Below are 20,117 nucleotides of genomic sequence, written 5' to 3' on the forward strand. Positions count from 1 at the left end.
AACTCATCTAGCTCAGCAGTGCCCAAAATTTATACATTCATTCAAAACACACAAAGTGCAATATCTAAATTCTCAACATAAAGTAGAAATTTTGGTAGTTAAAATATTTGTAAATGTCTTTGCAGTTTTCTCAACATCTAAGTTCTCAACATAAAGTTGAAATTTAGGTATTTAAAATATTTGAAAATGCCCTTGTAGTTTTCTCAACATAAACTTGAAGTTTATGAGGAAAGCATAAATGTCAAGTATTTTGATAAATGGCTCCTCCAACACACATCCAAGCAAATGCTGTAGAAAAAAGGAAAGAATATGCATAGCAGCTTGTATAAAGGACATTGGTTCCAAAAACAACTCAATTATCATTCCACTTGTGATTGTTCAGTCATCATGGATAAGCAAACACAGTTTTTTTTTTTTGAGTTAGGCATTTTTTCAAACAATTAGGGGACCCTTAATATTAGATAACATTTGCAGACTACCATCTATTACATATGTACATATATACATAGCATGTATATAAATAATATGTAGGAGAGGATCTTGACAGGATAATACTACTAGGCTGCTTGTTATATTTGATTCAAGGTTTAAGATATTGTTATTTTAACATGCTTCATAATTTTCCACTTTCAACTCCTTGTGTTGAGTTAAAGCTCAGATGGATAGAGGACATTATAAACTTTGTATTAAGTAGCCCACAACTACATTTCTACTCCCACAAGAACTTATTAAATAAAATAAAAATTAAGGTGAATTTAGGCATTCTAAACAATGCTAATGTTTAAAATTATAGTCAATTTGGTTTGAAATTCATGAAATCACCAAATGATCATAATGTGAATAGCATCAAATTCTATAACTAAATTAAGTGGCCCAGGATTGTACTAAAATGCTTACTCAATGTACTCATCCCACACAGTAACTATCACCATCAAAGATCATGTACTTGTTCTTCCTAGCTCTTGCTTCTCTACAGCCCGTCAATGAAAAAAAAAAAAAAAAACTCATGTTGCTGAAATTGCATCCCATTTTCGTGCAAAAACAAAAACTATTAAATGTGAAATAACCATTACCTATCTTCGAAATCACCCAAACTGCCATTTGGACTCATATCCTATCAGCAATGTCATTTTAGATTACCGCAAAACAACAAAATAAAGAGATTCCCACATTAATTTTCTCTCTCATGAAAAACTAAAGTAATAAAAAAGACAAGTAATTGAAGTACTTGTCTATGTCATTTAGAGTATCCTACTTAATACACCTATGAATACAACAATCATTCCAAAATAGAAAAATGATTCAGTAGAAAAAAATAACTCATTAGAAATCATAATCATAAAGTTCCCTATCCAGAAATGCATACCACAAGTTTTTTTTTCAAGTAATGCTAATTTCCCTTTGACTTTGAAGTATATTCCAACATCCCAACATAATAAATTTTTTTCAGAACTGCCTTTAGGCAAAAGGTAATTCATTGTTACATATCAAAATAATTTTACTCACATCTGTGGTTACCATCGTTTAATTTGCATGTGGTTCAAAAAACAAATTTCCATATATTGAGAAGAACCAAAAAAACAGAAAAAGACCATTTTTTTAACTCATCAAAAATATCTTTGCCTTGTGGACTCTAGAGCTCCTGAGAGTGATAGCTAAGTTTGTTTCCTTTGAGCCAGTTTTTAGTCAATTGGGTAATGTTTGAGCTGTTGGAAAGCGTAATTTGGTGAGCTATAGAGGTGCAACCAACCATTCTGGCTACTACTCTCTTTGTAACATCTATGCTTGTGAGGATTGCCAAATAGGATTGATTCATCAATCTCCTCTCCTCTGAATATCCCTTAGTAACCCAAGCTGGTATGGTGCGTGGATTAAATTTAGACCCAATAGAACCCATGTAAAGGAGTCAGCTTATCAGTTTCACAATTACATGAAACTAAGGCAGAACAAGTTACTTCCCTTTTCATTTTATTTCTCCCGAGGCACTATGAATTACCAAAATGCAGAGAATTCAATAAAAAATTAATAGAGAAATGGCAATCATACAGTTTCAGCTTCAGCTTGCATAGCTTTAAATTCTGCCCCTTTTGTAGTCAATTCTGTCAGCCTCGTCTCCTCTTGCTTTTTCATTACCTCAAACACCTAAACCAGCATCAACACAACACTAGGAGAAGAGAAGGAAAAACAAAAAAAAAAAAAACACAAAAAAAAGACCATTAACAAAATAGAAGCTGAACTTCCAAAACCCACCATGGGTTTTCTTCACAAAACACACTAATAACAGAGGAGCTCAGCTCTAGCTCTAGAGAACAGCCATGAATGGGATTATGGAACTCGACTGTACCAACTGTAAGAATTTCACAGACTAATAAATTATATATTGATTTGATTGATGATATACCTATGGAGAAAGGTATGGTATGTCTTGAAGGAGAAGAAAAGGGTCACACACACACACACGCAAAGATTTTGTAGGGTTTCTCTTAAATGGCTGTTTGTGGCTGCGTTTATATACCGGCCGCTGAAATTTTATAACCAGTTTTACAGTCACAAATAATCCCAGTTGACAAGGCACCATACATGAAAATGAACAAATAGAACAAAGAAGAATCAGAAAGGTAAAAGCCTCTGTTTCACAACAAATAAATTATGCATCCTTATCCACTACTAGCAAAAACAGACAAGCTTCACTATTTAATCAAACAGAAACCCCACTCTTATATCTTCAAACTTCTTACCCCTTTAATAATGAACCAGAAATCATTTTATGCAACTGGCATTCTATGAATAAGATAGAACCACCATAGAATCATGACTTGTTTTCAAGTTTTTAAACACTAAAGAAATACATGTAAACAAAAAACACCACTAAACACTAAATCTAAGCAGATTTTGTAGACAAAACATAAAGCAATTATGAACAACTCTAAAGTTGTTTATTCTTTCTTAGTCAATCTTTAAATTTCTACCAAATCATATATTTTAAGAAATATAAACGCAATCCATGAAATAATTTGGAGCAGTAAACAATCCATGAAATATCCGGTGATTACAAAAAATATAAACGCAAACGTCACACACATAAATCAATTTATATAAATTTTTTGGTAAGAGTGTAAAGGCACACAGATACAAAATGTGAGAAACAGTTATGCACATGTACAAACCGTGAAACAGACTATATGAAATGTGACTAAAATAAAACAAAACAAAGTTGCAACTGTTATACCACAAAGGGGAAATCACTGACTTGAACTAATTTACTGGCTACAAAAGAATAAAAGACAGAATGACGATTGTTCAAAGCCTCCACATCTATAAACATTGTATTAAGTTTATCTTAACCTAGAACAAAACAATGTAAACAAAATTATATTGCAATATTTAATTGATTGGGCTTTTCGGGGCATAACTATATCATGCCAATTTTATGATTCACAAGACCAAAAAGAAAAAGGAGGAGGGGGAGGGAAGGTAATACTTTAACAGATATGAGCTTCAAAGTTGCACCTCAGTCTCTTGTGTGCTTCTGTAAGTTGATCTCGCATCATCCTCAATTGGTTGGATAATTCCTATCCATAACAATTTAAATAAGAGATGTCAAAAAAGTTCACTGGGATTCCAGCAATGAATAAGAACTCAAATTCAAAGCATTACGGTGACAACAGTGACAAAGGGCTAACCCCAATTCATTGAGTGCTGTGAAAGGAGGAAAAAAAAAAGCATTAGTTCTTTCACGAGGGTTAATCCCTTAAGATTTAAAAGATTCATCAAAATAAACACAAACCTTGAACGCAAAAAGTCTTGTATATTTACATCATAGTTCAACTTCTTAAAGGTTTTCTTCAATGCCTATATTCTCAAATAGAACACCAAAAGGCTTGAATGAATATGATATGTTTATCATTTCATATTTAATGAAAATAGAGAAAGAAAGAATGAATTGGTGTACTAGAGAACGGGCAGTATTAATCTTACTTCAAGGCTCTCCAACTTCCTGGTCATTCAAATAAAAATTATTTAGTGACATTGTGACAAATGCAGTTCAAATTTAACCAAAAAAAAAAAAGAAAAGAAAAACAACTCTTCATCCTCATAGATTTAAAGCATATCTGTACTGACCTTTTTGTCCTTTCTTGTGGTGTCAGTTGAGCGAATTTTGTAATAACCTCTTCAATGTTGCTGAACAAAAAAACACATGATTTCACGAAATGATAAATGGTGCACATAAATCCAAGTGAATTTTGTTTAATTTTTCATGTCATACATCAAATTTCACAAACATTTTTATATAGGCACAATTGGAGACTTGAAAATACCTGGGCTCTCTGCGGAATAATGTTGCCTTTCCAGTTGGAGAAAACATGAGAAGGACAATGTCAATGTCACATAATATGGATAATTCTTTAGCTTTCTTCAAGATTCCATTCCTTCTTTTCAAATAGGTCACTTATTGATTGCTAGTGCTCTCTAATCTCTTTATCTTTAACTTAACCCTCCCCATATTGTAAACAAATGAGAAAGACCCATAAAACACCAATGCAACTGATGCATCTGTGTTTGGCCAATCCCAACCTACTTCAATTCTCCAAGCCAAACACTTGTCTAACAATAGAACGAATTAATTCCAAGAAGCTCCAAAATGACCATGGACACAAAGGGCTGAGATAAATTTTTTAGTTAAGAATTAAGAAAAAAATTATTTTGTTCACTTTTGTTAACGCTTTAGAGCTCAACCTTTTTTAAGAAATTTAGTTAATGCTTTAGAGCTCAACCTTTATTGTTAAAACCTCACTTTTGTATAATATAAACTAGCAAAAATGTCAATACTCCTTATTTGCAATCTTCCTAAAAATTTTGCAAGTTAAATTAGATGGGAAAAAAACTTAAATCAAACGACACCAGGGTAACTAAGATGATTTAGTTCTATGGATATAGATAAGATGGTAGCATTAAACGATCCATAGGGAAAAGTTGTTACTAATGGTCCAAAGATACAGAAGTAATTGTGGGGAATTTCATTAAAAGTAATAGTAGTCAGAAAACTATGAATTTGTGGGTGAATGTAAATCATATAACTTTAAATTGTTTGAGGTTTATGTGTCATGCATATTCACAACTACAAGTACTTGAAGAAATTGTTCATACACGAAGGAAGAAATTGAAATTAATATCTGAATGGCTAACAGATGGGAACGATTATAACCAAATGATGTTAAAAAAATGTTCCATTTTGAACTCAAAATTATATATGTGGGGATATATTTTCTGAGTACCAACACGTGGCCAAGGTGACGCCGACGTGTCAGCCGAGGTGCCACGTGTCCTGGTTGTTATGCCGAGGTCATCTCGGATAAGCCGAGGTTACCTCCGAAGATATCGAAATCCGAGATAAGCAGATAAGGGGCAAGAGTCCTAGAATGAGAGAAGACTTCAGTTTATATTAAGATAAGACTCTTAGAGAGTTTATCCTAATCTTACTAGGAGTTCAAGATTAGCAGTAATCCTGAGTCCATAGAAGTTAGGCTTCTATTGGGACTAGGTTTATGTTGGCTATAAAAGAAAGGCACCCCCATGGGTCTAAGGTATGCTTTTGATACTCAAGCTTTTGAGTTTAGCACTTGATTTATCTTTGAGAGATACACTGACTTGATCGTCGGAGTGCTCCCGGATGGACGAACCACCGTCGAAATCTTCTCTTTCTGTTGCAGGTCAGCCAGGTGCCATCTATTCTGTCGGTGCTCTCCAGCTGGTTACTAAGCGGGCAGTGTGGTCAGAAAATCACTCACACAATTTGGCGCCGTCTGTGGAAAAAAAAGGAGAATAGATGGCCATCACTGTACAAGATCAATGTATCGGAAACGACGAGTTTAGCAAAGATGGAGAATGTGTCAACATAACGGAGTGAAGACTCTTCCAGAAGGGACGCAAAGACAGGGGGCATGAGTGCTCCCAAAGAGATGACATTCAAGTATAGAAGAGCTCAGCCCAAGTGAGCAGATCCCGGATTCCAGATCCTGGATCTCGGATCCCAGAAGACAAGATCTCGGCCTGAAAAAGTAGGTCCGAGAAGACAAAAGCTCAGCCTAAGTGAGCAGATCCCGGATTCCAGATCTTGGATCCCGGATCCCAGAAGGCATGATCTCGGCCTAGATGAGTAGGTCCGAGAAAACAAGAGCTTAGCCTAAGTGAGCAGATCCCAGATTCCAGATCCTGGATCCCGGATCCCAGCAGGCATGATCTCGGCCTAGATGAGTAGGTCCGAGAAGAGAAGAGCTCAACCTGAGAGAGCAGATCCAAGATTCCAGCAGACAAGACCTCGGCACTTAAGCCCGAGAAGAGAAGAGCTCAGTGAGCAGATCTCAGATCCCAGAAGATAAAAAGAAAACATACAAAGTCAGACTGCAGTTAGCCAGGTTGAAGACCTTTTATAAGGTCCACAAAAGAGCATGTGAAAGCCATGCAGAGGGCAGAGAGAAGACAAAGATGTTTAACACTTGTTGAAATTTGTAGCAATTTACAAGTTAAAGTTAAACCGAGATTATTGTTTAACACTTGTTGAAATTTGTAGACAATTTACAAGTTGAAGTTAAATCGAGGTCATTGTTTAACACATGTTGAAATTTGTGGACAATTTACAAGTTGAAGTTATACCGAAATCATTGTTTAACACTTGTTGAAATTCTGTGTGAATTTACAAGTTGAAGTTAAACCGAAATCATTGTTTAACACTTGTTGAAATTTGTGGACAATTTACAAGTTGAAGTTAAACCGAGGTCATTGTTTAACACTTGTTGAAATTTGTGGACAATTTACAAGTTGAAGTTAAACCGAAATCATTGTTTAACACTTGTTGAAATTTGTGAACAATTTACAAGTTGAAGTTAAACCGAAATCATTGTTTAACACTTGTTGAAATTCTGTGTGAATTTACAAGTTGAAGTTAAACTGAGATGATGTTTAACACTTGTTCAAATTCTGTGTGAATTTACAAGTTAAAGTTAAACCGAGGTCATATTTAACACTTGTTGAAATTCTATGTGAATTTACAAGTTGAAGTTAAACCGATGTGATATTTAACACTTGTTGAAATTCTGTGTGAATTTACAAGTTAAAGTTAAACCGAGATGATGTTTAACACTTGTTGAAATTCTGTGTGAATTTACAAGTTGAAGTTAAACCGAGGTCATATTTAACACTTGTTGAAATTCTATGTGAATTTACAAGTTGAAGTTAAACCGAGGTCGTATCGGAAGAAGATTGGTTTAAACACTTGTTGAAATTCTATGTGAATTTACAAATTATAGATAAACTGAGGTCGTATCGAAAGGATGATGGTTTAACACTTGTTGAAATTTTGAGAAAAATTTACAAGCTGAAGTTAAACCGAGGTTATGATAAAGGATGATGGTTAAAACACTTGTTGAAATTTTTGAGAAAAATTTACAAGTTAAAGTCAAGCTCAAGCAATATCTGCGTACTTGCCGAGACTACCAGGTTTTCAAAACTTGAAATATGAAAAACTGAAGTCTTGATAGAAAACATTGAGAAAGTGACAAGTCCTAAGCAACACTTGTGAAAATATTTATTACAATATTTTCTTTATTACAATATTTTCAAGTGTTAGGACAAGGCCGAGATGAGCAAGATTAGAAATTGTGATAGAGGTGTTTTATCCGAAGAGATTGCACAGTCAAGGTGTACTTTTGAAGACATGCAAATTATTCTAAGTGTAGAATCATACAAGAGCAAAAAAAAGAAGACATTCATTGAAAGAAGAAATTAGAGAAATGCATTTAAAGAAGAAATAAGGCACTTCGGCCTGAATATTAAAAAATAAATTATTCAGACTACAAAAATGGCACGTCGGCCAGATTAAAAGCATACAAAGAAGGACAAAGAACAAGGTATAAGGAGTAAAAGAAGGAAACAAAATTACTCGACATCAATGGCAGGATATAGAAGATAGTTGGGAAGACTTCTCAACAGCCTTCTCGGCCTCGAGCTCAGCATCGATCTCCCGAAGAGTTTGATCAAAGCTCATCTCGGCAATTAGCACCTCGGAGTTTGAAGGCAAGGATTGAAAGCCTGGAAAAAGACACAGAAAATAGAAAAAAGAATGTAATTCGTAATCAAGAATGGTGATGAAGCTATCAGGAAATCAAGACAAAAAGATTGCACATGTGTGTCAAGCCAAAAACAGTGGCAGAAATCAACAGATGTGTAAACAGTGTGTATTCAAGAAGATGATTTGGAAACAACGGGTAAAACAGCAATGGTGATTAACAATGAAGCAGAGCTTCTTGGAAAGCAACAAGAAATAAAGCCAGGAGGAACAGTGGCTTACTAGAAAGAGGGAAGTCGGAATGAGAATTGCCGAAGTATGACGATGGATGAGAAAATGACAGAATGACGTAAGCTTCACCGGAGGAGAGGAACGAAAACAGTTGCAGAGCTTGAAAGCTTGGAACAATGACGGATTTAAGCAAAAGAGCTAGAAAGAGAAAAAGCCAGAGGATTGAGTGAAAAAAGAGAAAAATCAGAGTCAAGAAGACAACAAAGTTCAAGAATAAAGCCAAAGTGCACAGGCACTAAGTAAGTATGTGAAGAACAAGAAAGTAATGACCCAGACACGATGCTAGGAACAGAAAGCGGATATGGCAAGAACAGTGCCAGGCGTTCAAACAATTCAAAACTTGAAAACAGACGAAAATAGAAGACAACAGAGGGCAAGTAAATGGATTCAAAAGAGTTATGAAAGATTGAGCTTAATAAAAGAGTTTATGAACCTACCAAGAGAAATGAATGCCGATATGAAGATCGCCGGAGTCAAATAGATGACTGGAAGTCGGAAACCCACCAAAGAATGTGAGTGGAGCAGTTGCAAAGCTCTTGGAGTTTACGAATTAATGGAACAAGAACCTCGGCTAGAAGGTGTGATCTCGAGCAGCTTGGAAAGCATGAAGCTTGATACTTGACAGAAGTGGACAGTAAAGTCCGGGGAACATTGAGGTCGGCGAGTTTGATCTCGGGCAGAGGGGCACAGATGAACAAACAGTGTAGGTTCCATCACCTCAGAATGCCGAGGTAATAGAACCTAGGGGGCAGTTGTGGAGATATATTTTCTGAGTACCAACACGTGGCCAAGGTGACGCCGACGTGTCAGCCGAGGTGCCACGTGTCCTGGTTGTTATGCCGAGGTCATCTCAGATAGGCCGAGGTTACCTTCGAAGATATTAGAATCCGAGATAAGCGGATAAGGGGCAAGAGTCCTAGAATGAGAGAAAACTTCAGTTTGTATTAAGATAAGACTCTTAGAGAGTTTATCCTAATCTTATTGGGAGTCCAAGATTAGCAGTAATCCTGAGTCCATAGAAGTTAGGCTTCTATTGGGACTAGGTTTATGTTGGCTATAAAAGAGAGGCACCCCCATGGGTCTAAGGTATGCTTTTGATACTCAAGCTTGTGAGTTTAGCACTTGATTTATCTTTGAAAGATATACTGACTTGATCGTCGGAGTGCCCCCAGGTGGACGAACCACCGCCGGAATCTTCTCTTTCTGTTGCAGGTCAGTCAGGTGCCATCTATTCTGCCGGTGCTCTCCAGCTGGTTACTAAGCGGGCAGTGTGGTCAGAAAATCACTCACACAATATAGATAATGAAAATTACAAAAGGAATAGAGAGGAGGAGCGAAAATGGGGCCTTATAATTACTGGGGTGGAAATGTTAGGAATATCATTATCTAATATCAGCCATGTGCATCCAATTCAATTCAAGTTAAATTCAATAATATGTTCCAAAAGCCTCTCTTGCCTTTAACCAAAACCCAAGTTTTTTTTTTCTCTGTTCGTGTTTTCTATGATTATTATTTATTACTTTTCTAAAGTTTTTAAGTTCCATGCAAATGACTTTTTTTTTTCTTTTCGTATTCATATTGCAAAAGCTTGGAGCATTCTTTGTATCACATAACTAGTATGAAATCTCGTAGGCCTCAAAAACTGGAGAAAAAGGCAAGTTGGGTTCCATGTGAGCAGAACTCATAGGCATGTTCTTTCCAACAAAACAATTACCTTACTAAATAAAATTATAATAATTTTAACAACAATTAAAATAAACAATGTTTTTTTTACGAAGGTAGTTCCGCAGATAATGTGGCCTGTAGTATGTGCTTCTCAAATTCATTGTAATATGCTGAAAATTATTATGCTGCTGCATATGGAGAGGTTATAGTATCTTCGACTATGCTCAAATATTATTGTGCTGCTGCGCATGGTGGTCAACTACTATGCTCAAATATTATTGTGCTGCTGCGCATGGTGGTCAACTAAGAATGCAAAACAAACGTGTAAAGATGTTCTTTTTCCCCTAATTTGATCACAAATCTATGGAACACACCAAAAGATTTTATCAACAAAACAATTTGCAGGGATAATTAATTTTAAGCAGGGATTTCTTGCTAAATATATATTACAATGCATTTAAACCACCATATGACAAATTTTTTTTGTAATTCCAACAAACACACTATTCAGTCAATTAAACAAACACATAAAGTGCACAGTTAAGACTAGTACCAGTAACTTAAGAAACCCACATTGAGGACGACTATATCATACTTACATTTGAGCAGAAATAGAGAGAAAAATTAGGGCAAAGATGAACTGTCCATCTTTTGATTTTGTTTCTGACGCGTTAATGTGCCTCGCCACCTGGTCTTTCTCATCGCAATCAGCCCGTTCGAGATCGCCGTTCTGACGAGTCCGACGATAGTCCTTTGTAGACAAAGGTTCTGAAACAGTTGAGGGGAGTGTAGGGTCTAGATTTGAACATATGGCTTGTGGAGGGATTGCAGAAGATCAGAGGTAGGGTTAGGGTTTTGGATCCGACGACGAGAGTGGAGAAGATGAAGTAGACAACCGATGAAGAGAATAGGAGAAGAGAAAGACGGCGGTGAGGGAGGAGGTGTGGTGGCACCAGAGCCGACGACGTAGGAGGCGAAAGAGATAAAAGAGAGAGGAGAGTGAGAGGGAGTGTTAGGTTAGGGATTGGGAATTTGAGATCGTGAGAAACAGGGGGGGGAGGTTGAGCGGGAAAACGAAAGAAATTTTTTTTGTTAATTTTTAATTTTTTTTTTTTTGTAGTTAATGATTTTTTTTTAAGTTATTAAGGTTGAAAACTTATTTGTTTCGTTTTTATTTTACTGAAAAAAAATTTTTTTTTATTTGGTAGAAGTATGGGTAATATTTTAATTAAAAATATTTTCTATTAAAATAAAGTTAATTTTTTATGAGCGGGAAAATGAAAAGAAATTTTTTTTGTTAATTTTTTTTTTGTAGTTAATGATTTTTTTTTTTTTAGGTTATTAAGGTTGAAAATTTATTTGTTTCATTTTTATTTTACCGAAAAAAATTATTATTTTTTTTTATTTGGTAGAAGTAGGGGTAATATTTTAATTAAAAATATTTTCTGTTAAAATAAAGTTAATTTTGTGGTCAATGGAAAATATTTTTTTGCAGCCCATTTTTTTTTTGTTACTATAAATCATGAACTAATTTTTTGTAGCAGAGGAGAGGGTGCGGTAGTAGTGGTGAAGGTGGTGGATAAGAGGTAATGACGAAGGAGATTAGTGGTGAAGTTGTGGTAGTGGTAGAGGAGATGGAGTGATGGTGGTAGAGGAGAGGTAATGGTAGTAGTAGTGGCAGTAGTAGTGGTGGTGGTAGTGGTGGTGGTAGTGGAGTGGTGGTGATGGTGGTAGTAATGGTAGTCGTAGAGGTAGAGTGGCAACAGTGGTAGTAGTGGCCGTAATGGAATGACATTTGCAGTAGTGGTGAAGGTAGTAAAGGAGATGTGTGGTGAGAGAGAGAGATGAGTGAGAGACAGATAGAGAAGAGAGACAGAGACAGAGTGTTAAGCAAGAGAGAGACAAAGTGGTCGCTAAAAGTGTATTTTTTTATAGTGGATCGATAAGTCCAGAGGGAGCTTGGTAAGTAGAAAAGAGGGAGGGAGAAAGTGATCAAGGCGAACACAGAAAACATATATTTGCAATTGATCAAAGAAACATAAATGTGAAGTACCAACACAAAATACTCTTCGAATTACCAAATCTGGAAATTAACATATGCCCAGAACGAAATATGGTGGCTAAGAGAGAAAGAGGAAGATATTAGGGCACGATGGCAGGAAGCAAGAGAGGATGAAGAGGGACAACAAAAGTAATGGAAAGCAGGCTTACCGGTAGGATTGGCTGGTGGTAGTGATGGGTCGTGCGAATGTAGGGACTATGGTGACGGAATGGGGCTCCGCTGTATTCAGAGAGACGGTGCCAATGGTGGCATGGTGCCGTAGTGATTACAGGGCGATGAAGGTGTGTGAGGTAGAGATTGCTAAGAGAGGGAGTCGATTTGTGAGAAATTAGGGCAAAGAATAAGATCTAGAGAAAGAACAGAAATCAACTTACCTAGTCATAATGAAATACTCTAAGTTCGTGAATCGGCGGTGTCGACTTTGGAATACTTTACTTGGTCACATCCTCTCTTTTATGATAACGATGACAAGGATTATAAAGGTGGTGGTAATAACAATGGTGGCTTAATGGCTACAACTAAATTTGAAGAATCAGGAAAGGAAGACCTACCACATATCTTGGAGCATTGTGTTCTTATACACTATTTGGGCAATCTGGAAAGATAGAAACAATGTGGTCTTCAGACAAGAGGATTGAAATGTCTACGAAATTATTAGATCCATTCAACACCAAGCCACAGAGACATATGAGGCATTCCAAACTGATCACTTTACAGGCCAACCTCTAAATCGCAGAACTAATTGGGTTTTGCCTTTTGCATGGAAAATTAAACTCAACGCTGACGGTTGTTCAAAAGGCAATCCGGGGCCAGCTAGATATGGAGGCCTTTTCAGGAATGAAAGAGGAGCTTGGCTTCATGGATATCATGGAAAATTGGAGGAAGCAACTAGCATGGAGGCTGAGCTCTAGGCAATTTACCGAGGCCTCACCATAATGCTTGAGAGGGGAATGAAGGACATATGCATTAAGACAAACTCATAACAAGTTGTTAAACTCATCAACGATTCACCATCTCAACACTTTCAGTACAGGGCTCTGCTTGAAGATGCTAAGTTTCTAATGCAAAGATGCAACTGCACAATAGCTCATATACGTAGAGAGGGAAACAAGAGTGCGGATGGTTTGGCAAATATGGGTGTAAATCACCAAGCCCCTTTTGTGTTTCTTAATGATCCCCCCACTGAGATTGCAAATCTGCTTGTTGCAAACATCATTGGGGCTTCTTCTTCTCCTTCTACTGTGTAAGGCAGCTTTGCCTATTTATCTGTTTTGTCTGTTATCTCCTTTTCTTATGAATAAAAATAAATAAATAAATAAATAAAAATAACAATGGTGGCTTCATAATGGTGGTGGTGGTAGTGCTAACAGTGACAGTGATGGTGATGATGGTTGCAGTAATATTAGTGATGATTGTGGCAATTGTGAGGTTATAATGATGTATGTTGATGCTTGTGTATAAATATTTACAAATTCAATTAGCATTAAATAATTATGTAATTTTATGTGAGAAATTCGTCATAATTTAAATGACTTTTATCCTACAAACTCAATTATAATTGGATTCAAATGGATTGGACAAAGGATACCGCCTCTTACACCAACACCGCAAAATTATGATAATAAATTTTAAATAATACATATTTTGCAAAAAAAAATATAAAAAATATCATTTAGAATTTTCTTGACACTATGAATTATCTTCAAACTAGTTACACACTATAAGAAATTGCACATTTGAAAACTAAATTTTTAATTGTTAAAAATCATTTTTAGTCGACGAATATAATTCCCAATTAAATTATTTAGTCACCCAATTGGTCGTTGACAAATTGTTGGGAAAAGTATTGGTGATTAAAATTATTTTAGTAGCCAACGAATACCATTCGTCGATTAATAATTTAGTCGCCATAATTTTTTTTATAAATTTAATTTGAACTTTTATCGACTAAATTTTTAGTCGTAGATAAATTTTATCACTACTATGTTTTATTTAGTGATTAAAATATATAGTCGCCAATTCTTTTTTCCATTATCAGCGACAAATTAATTTTGTAGCCAAACATCTAATTGACTCCTTTAGCTAGCAACCAAGCTTTTTTGTAGGCAAAAGATTGTAGCTTTTTTGGTGACTAAATGTTTAGTCGTAAAAAATATTGACTATTTTTTTGACGACTAAATTTTTAGTAGGCAAAAACTTCAAATTTTTTGGGCTACTAAATATTTAGTCACCAAATAAAATTAATTTTTCATCTTTTTTTTTTTTACTACAAATTATTTAGACACCAAAAATATTTTATTTCTTTTGGCTACCAAATATTTAATCGCAAAAAAGCCTTTATTTCCTTTTGGATGCGACTTGGTTAGCCGCCAACAACTTCACTTCTTTTTAGCTACTAAATGTTTATTCATCAAAAACTTTCTTTAGTTTTTTTATTTTTTATTTTTATACACATATATTTATTTCGCCACAACCTGTATTTATTCTGTGTAACCTATACCTTGTATATAAAGAAAATAATAACATTCCAAGAAAATTTAACTTTTAGCGTCAAATTCGAAATATAATAGAAATTCCATACGAATCAAGCATAATCCAACCTAAAATAATAATTTTATGCAAAACAGAGGATTATACAAAAATCATGTCTGCTGTACACACACAAAAAAAAAAATATCCACAATACCATGTCAAATGATAATGTATACCATGCCAAAAGTAATATGTTCTATGCCAAAAGCAATTTGAACCATGCCAATAGTTATCTGTATGAACAATAGTAATCCAAAAAAAAAAAAAAACAAAGGAGAACATAATAACGGATTATAAAAAAAAAAATAATGTCCTCCTCACAAAAATAAAGAACATCCACTTTTCCACGCCAAAAACCATCTGTAAAAATAAAATTAACCATTAGTATTGATTGAATAACATCATCATTTCAAATTATAAAAGAAAATTATATAAAACTCGAATGTATATTATCTTTTCGAAATTGTATAATTATAGTCGTAATCATATGTTGCATGCCCAAACAAGTTTCTCCCAAGTTTCCCCCTCCCGAAATGCAATTTTTCAGTTAAGTTTAAGGCATTTTCAACTCTAACTCCCAACCTATATGTCTTACTCATAGGCCATATGTCCCAACCTATGTCCCCATATGTTCTATTAAGCACGAGGAAGCTGCCCGCGCAATCCCCAAAGTGGTTCGAGATTGTTTTGCATTTTCGGCTAGGCAAATAAATAAGATTATGCTAAAATTATACTCAATCTAGGCAAATAAATAAAACTTAGCACAAGGTCTTTAATCAAAGTATACAATACAATTAAGCCAAGTATTGGTGCACTTTCAATGCCTTTAAGAACTTTGCAGTTGCACTTTGTGCAATAGTTCCAAGACAGTCAATAAGTTCTTGACGAGTCATCCCAATGCTAGAATCCCTGTATAGAGCACATAAAGTCTTGATACTGTAATGGAAACATTAACCACAATAATTTTTAGTGTTCAAAAAGCTTACATAATTGTAATAATCCCATTCTCTTTGTCAGTCTGGATACGGATATCAAGATCGACTCCATCCTTCAAAAGATTGGGGTTTGTGACACTGAGAAATCGCAGCTTGTCCAAAGCATCGCTCGCATTGGTGAGATTTAAAAATCATAATTTGGAGCACATTAACAATAGCATCATTTAATTCACTTGGAACTTGAGACAAACTTGTAATTCTAGTTTGCTTTTTGATTTAACTCAGCTTAAAACAAATACAAGAAACAAACTATCTATTGGCAACACTTGTGGAGGACACTCACTGCAATCGCAAAACCAATAGTCATACAATTGAATCAAAACATTGAATGACAAGACCTCCATCAAAGCAATAAAACCCTCCTTCATATTAAAATATAATTTTCATTCATGTCTAGTTTTTCTAACGTACTGGTGCATTTTTTTCATTCAATTATTTTCTCTATTTATCCAAGGCTTGCTTTAATCAGCATGAACAACTATGTATAATTTCGAGATCAGCACATTTGCATGGGCTTAGAGCATAATTACTATCCCTTCATCTCCAAACTTTATACAGCCTTGATACAGTTCAGCCAGTTATTTTTCTTCACAGGTGTCAATGATTGTTGATCGATGCAGAAATGGCAAAAAAATAAGTGTCCTTTGATGCTCAATGCAAAACCAATATTATAGCGACCCCGGTCTTTTCCCATTTAATTATTGTATCCGGACTGTTCCGTAGATTCTGTCATTTTATAATGGTTGTTGTTGTTATTCCTTATTTTCTCTTTTGGAATTATAGGATGTGTTGGGCAGGGTTGTTTCAGGTTGGTTGGGTTTAGAAACCAAGTGTTGCTGTCCAGGTTTTTGGTTCTTCGCTCGAGCGAGGAGTTGTTCGCTCGAGCGAGAGGTAGTGTTTGTTTTGGACCTGTAGCTGTGCATTCTTGGCTCGAGCGAGCTTTTCTTCGCTCGAGCGAGTTAGTTCATCCTTCGCTCGAGCTATAGTTCCTTCGCTCGAGCGTGTGTCTAGGTTCAGACCTGAGGGTTTGAGTTCTTCGCTCGACCGAGCTTTCTTTCGCTCGAGCGAGCATTTGAGTTGTTGGCTCGAGCAAGGCTTCCTTGGCTCGAGCGTAGTTTCTCTGTGTCTGGTCGCTCGAGCGACCAAGTCTTCGCTCGAGCGAGCCTGTCCAGTTTATATACACAGCAGCGGGATTTGATCAGTCTTTTTCATATTCTTTTGATTCAAAACCCCAGGTTCGACTTCTCTCTCTCCCTACTCACCTTCTCTCTTAGATTTGATCCATTTAAGGAGTGTTTCTACCCTAGATCCTTCATTATAAAGATAGAGTGAGTTGAGGGCTTCCATTTAATCTGAATAGTTGGTGATTTGGAGCACTTTGGTATTTGGGGTATCATCTCTGTCTTCTTCATTTGGGTTGTTCTCTTCGAGGTAGGGATTTCCTACTCCATTTTATAGGTTTTGCTCTAAGTTTTGGTATGTTGATATGTTGGGTTTACTTTGGTAATTTTTGGGAAAACCCTGGTTGTAATATTGAATTAATTTGTATAATTAATTTAAGGGATTTGAGGAAATATGGCTAAATTCATGGTATTGGGGAAATTATTGAGTAAATGGTGTAGTTGGTTAGTTTAATCACTCACCTATGAAAATGTTGGAATTATGTTAGTTGATACATTTATTTCCTGTTTAGAAATAACTGTTTTGGGCTATCGGTGGAGGATAGTCGTGATTGTTGTAGACATTGCATGTGGATTAGGAATAACCGAAACTAATCACATTGGTTAAGTCGTTAATTTTGAATATTGCACTGATACAGAAAATACGTGTATTGATTGAGCATTGCATGTGCATTTGCATTTATATTGTTTTGTGTGGGAGGAGATAGGGGATGTACTCCACGGTTTAGGGGAAGATAGGGGATGGACCTCTAAACCGGATTTTGTTTGGGAGGAGATAGGAGATGGACTCCATTAGCATCACTTTTATGTGTGCTTATTATATAGAAGTGTTTTTATTGATACAGCACTAAAATGTGTATCAATCTGGAAGTATGAAGTGTTGTGAATTGAGCTTGAGTCTCATTTGTTTGTTGATATTGGAAGGATGTGAATATGGTATATGTAATTCACTGTTGTAAGTTTGGCCAGGTTCTGAGCCATGTTGATAAAATTGGAAAGCAAATTGTATTTTAGACAATAGTGTCATGAGACTGTAAAATGAAGTGGTTGATTATCTTGGTTAACCATCTGTCAAATACTATTGCTTTATTCATTTCTTATATGTGGTTTAGTATATTTCTGCTGGGCTGTGGCTCACCCTTTATGGGAACATCATTTTCAGGTTCAGGTGATAAGCTACCTCCAACGACTTAGCTTTGAAGGACTTGGATTCTGAAGACTATTTTTTTTTAGTTGTTTGTTTTTGGTTGTTAGTACATATAAACATTCAAGCCTAGGGCTTTTCTTGTATTGAGTTAGAACTCATATTTTTGTATCCAAGTGTTGGCTTGGAAAGATGTAAGCCTGTAGGGCATTTTATTCGATGTTACATGTAATGCTTTATTTAGTAATACTCTGATGAATGAATTAGTAAATTGTCTTCTTTAATTAATGCATGTCAATGATATTTAATGGGTTAATTTTGAGGGCGTTACAAATATTGCATATTGATGAAGGGCATGCATCAATAGCACATGGTAAAAGTAGCAAGAAATAAGGATGACTAACAAATCAAAACATGCCTGATAAGCTCCCGAAGAAACACCTCCTTATTGCTATATAAGCTGTTAACAATGAGGTCCATGAATCGACTAACCTATCAAAAAACAGAAAATGTTATCAGCTATTTCAATCACAAGCCATAACAACTCAATCAGCTCTACTATTCCAACAATGCACCTCAGCTTGGTATTCATATTTCTCAGCTGGAGTATCTGACAGATGCTGTAGTAATTGACTCATATCTGTTGCCTTGAAACAGCCTATTTCTCAGGTTCAATGACTCCATAGATCCTTTAGTGTTACATCTCCCAGTGATTAACACTGAGTACCATCTGGGTTTAGTATCACTCTGTCCAGCCTGCTCAGGAAAAGTATATCAGATGTGAAAAATAGGGTAATCATAAAAATAAAAAAAGTCAATGAAGACAGCAATTATAATCAATCAAAACAACATGGCTAATCAAGCACTAAAAAGGACATGGAAACCAAATCCCAAAAGTAGAGAAGGCTTGTTTGGATAGAGTGATTTGGTGAGAAATGGTAACAAAAAAAAAATTTGATGCACTGATTTCGCCTATTTCATTTCTTACCTAAAGTGATGAGATTTGGAGAAAAACAATCTAATTGATTATAAAATTTTCATAATACAAAATAAAATAAAAAATTCTCACTCATGTCACTCTCTCACATGCTTTGCTTTCTTACCCATCCAAATAATAGACATGATAATCTCTTTTCTTTTCTCACCTCTCATACCAAAAAGATTACTAACAGTTACCAGGCAGCTAAAAATGGAACCTCAAACACCAAGAACTGAGAATAAATAAATTTAACTCTCATCCAGAAGAAAAAAAAATAGTAATATTTGCAATGAGGACACTATATGTGCATTGTTAAAAATCAAAGCAAGTGCAATCATATTGTTATGGATATACACAACCTTTGTAATTCACATGACACCGGTAAATGTTTAAAGTCCAAATAAAACAGATTAAACTGTGTTTGCTAACCTTGGAGAGAAAAGACAAAAGAAAATAAGATAAAAAAGATTGTAATTTCTATATCTAAAAGATAATTTCTTTTTTCTCCCAATCTCTCCACTTTTGGATAGATTCAAAACGACCACTATGAGAGAAATTTCCCATTTTATCTTCTTTTTTTTTTGGGTTTCAATACAAAATTACATTTCAATGCTTCTTACATCATACATAATTGAGTTAAAACCAACTCAATAACTGTGATTGATACCGAGATTATTTACTTGAATTAATGGTGGAAAGTTTTCTTTTAAGATCAACGCAAATTATTTACTACCAATTTTATAGAGTCTGAAAGAAGCAAGCCAATGACAGCAATAGCTTTTTGTAGACAGTCTTGCAGGTACAGCATTGCAGCAAACATTTAGAAATCTAAATTTTCATCGTTTCATCATGACAGAAACTATAAAATTCCATATAAAGCAAAAGACAAAAATGAAATGCATGCACTTAATGCTTATTTTCATCCTAGAAAATATCATCAAATCTGTTAAGAAAATTGACCAGAAAAATAATGAAAGTCAAAGAAATAAGTCACTACATAGCAAAGGAACAAAATCTAATGTCTATCAAACAATTTAAAGTGAATAAAAATTGCAAGTAGACAAAAATGAACTAGATCAGCAACAAACACATCCAAAAATTCTATTAAATGGATTAGCCTTGCAAGATAAATCTCATACATAGATGTGAACTTTTCTCAACTCACAATAGCAGCAATATAAGAGTCTAATGTGGAACTATTAC

At 35.2% G+C, this 20,117-nt stretch overlaps 1 long non-coding RNA gene across 1 annotated transcript; it reads right to left on the reverse strand.

Moving 5' to 3' along the window:
• Positions 1-3,725: 3,725 nt before the first annotated feature.
• Positions 3,726-11,288, reverse strand: LOC114258322 (uncharacterized). The gene is made up of 4 exons (XR_014329463.1): positions 10,621-11,288; positions 4,123-4,182; positions 3,979-3,997; positions 3,726-3,852 (listed from the first exon to the last, which is right to left on the reverse strand). It is a non-coding gene; the product is annotated as an uncharacterized LOC114258322 (long non-coding RNA).
• Positions 11,289-20,117: the final 8,829 nt, after the last annotated feature.

The sequence above is a fragment of the Camellia sinensis genome, chromosome 1 (assembly GCF_055761805.1).
Source record: "Camellia sinensis isolate YWXY chromosome 1, ASM5576180v1, whole genome shotgun sequence".
NCBI classification, from domain to species: Eukaryota; Viridiplantae; Streptophyta; class Magnoliopsida; order Ericales; family Theaceae; genus Camellia; species Camellia sinensis.